This window comes from Limulus polyphemus, unplaced genomic scaffold (genome assembly GCF_000517525.1).
Source record: "Limulus polyphemus unplaced genomic scaffold, Limulus_polyphemus-2.1.2 Scaffold690, whole genome shotgun sequence".
In the NCBI taxonomy this organism is placed as follows: Eukaryota; Metazoa; Arthropoda; class Merostomata; order Xiphosura; family Limulidae; genus Limulus; species Limulus polyphemus.
This window is the reverse complement of record NW_013666300.1, coordinates 304,108-305,694: the sequence shown is the minus strand read 5'-3', so window position 1 is coordinate 305,694 and position 1,587 is coordinate 304,108. Positions and strand designations below refer to the sequence as shown.

Genomic DNA, 1,587 nt, shown 5'->3' with positions numbered 1-1,587 from the left:
CAGTGAAACACGACTGAATATAATCAAGTTAACGCTTTAGATATTGTAACATTAAAAAGTGAGTTTTGAAATTTAATGACTTAGACCGAGCTGAATACAAACTTTAATTTCTAATTTTGTTTACTGAGTAGGTTAAACTTTAATATCATTACTTCTAATCATAGTTTTCATTCCGTTAAATTACATTATTAGTCTATTTTATTGGCGTTGTTTTACAAAGTGGATAAAAATACTAAGATTTTAACTTTTGATATGATTGGCATATTTTCTTAACAAATCATTCTATATATTAGAGTTTTAGGTGCACTGAACATAATAGTAGGTAGTCAAACAATGATTTATAAGCACAATGAAAAGTTTTTCTGTGTAAAAACTTATTGTGCATTTTCTAATTTCCCCCTAACGACAACTAAGTTATTAAGAATTTCAGACGTTAATAAAATTAAAGCTTACGCGCACGTACGCAAAGTACCTTGGCTTTATCTTCGCGCAGTTATCTTAACTGTAAGTTTTTATAATTTATTTTGCAATTTAATCTTTTTATACAGTTTATTCGATCGTTTTCTACTGAAAAAAGAAAGAGGTAGAGGGAATCTGGTTGAGGAGTTTAACTTTAAGATTGTGGAGGGAACTGATAGTGTAGATGCATCACCTTTTTTTTCGTACTTAATCATTAGTTAATGGTGAGAATGGTAGGACTAGGGGACACAAATATACATTTTGGCAAGGTAAGAGTCATCTTTGGCATAGACAGCCTTATTTTTCTAAAAGGGTTGTTGTTAGTCTTTTGAATGGGTTACTTTCAAATGTGGTGGGTACTGGTAATTTAACTTTTAAATTTAAGGGAGTTTATGGGAAGGCTTAAGAAATGTTTGAATGTTTTGGGTATTATATTTTTATGTTAAATTTTACTTTATTGGATTTTATGGCGCAAGATGGACCAACAGGTAGGTCCTAGAACTATATATATGTATGTACTTGAATTATTGTTTCTCATTGTCGTATTTTTGCCATATTTGTATTTCAATTTGATTAGTAATTAGCAAATAATACCTAGCCTCTTTTTAACATTCATCATTTTAACACATTATAGCAACTAAATCCAGCACTAAAAGTTTTAACTCTTTGTGAAAACATCCACTAATGAAATGAGGTAAATGGTATGTTTTTATTCTACTTTTAATTTTATTCAGCTTCAAACCCTAATATATAATTGTACCATACATGGCATTTCATGAACAAAATAGTTTCTGATATATGAAGTAAAACTTCAAAACTGCAAGAAATACCAAACACTTCAACTTTCACAAAATAATGTAACAATTGATTGACTAGGGAAAGAAGTGATTTGAAGATATTGCAACTGAACAAGGTTGCCACAAATCGTTTTTCAAATTAATATAGTTTCTTTTCTTCCTTTTGGTGAGACCTGTCATTTTATTCACACCGTGGTTTCCTTGGCTTTTTCAAGAAGAAAATGTCTAGTGACTTTACAGCAGTAATTAACCTTTTCGCCACAGGCATCCTTTGCTGTGCATGTCACGAGGTTTTAGTGAGTTACATTCAAAATTTAATTAAACTACTTAT

The 1,587-nt window shown here is 30.1% G+C and overlaps 1 long non-coding RNA gene across 1 annotated transcript in view; it reads right to left on the bottom strand.

Annotated features, from left to right (window-relative positions):
- Positions 1-1,343, bottom strand: part of LOC111085887 — an 18,659-nt gene extending 17,316 nt beyond the window's left edge. Inside the window, exon 1 of the long non-coding RNA XR_002610657.1 lies at positions 1,333-1,343. This is a non-coding gene — a long non-coding RNA (uncharacterized LOC111085887). The remainder of the gene's footprint in view (positions 1-1,332) is intronic.
- Positions 1,344-1,587: the final 244 nt, after the last annotated feature.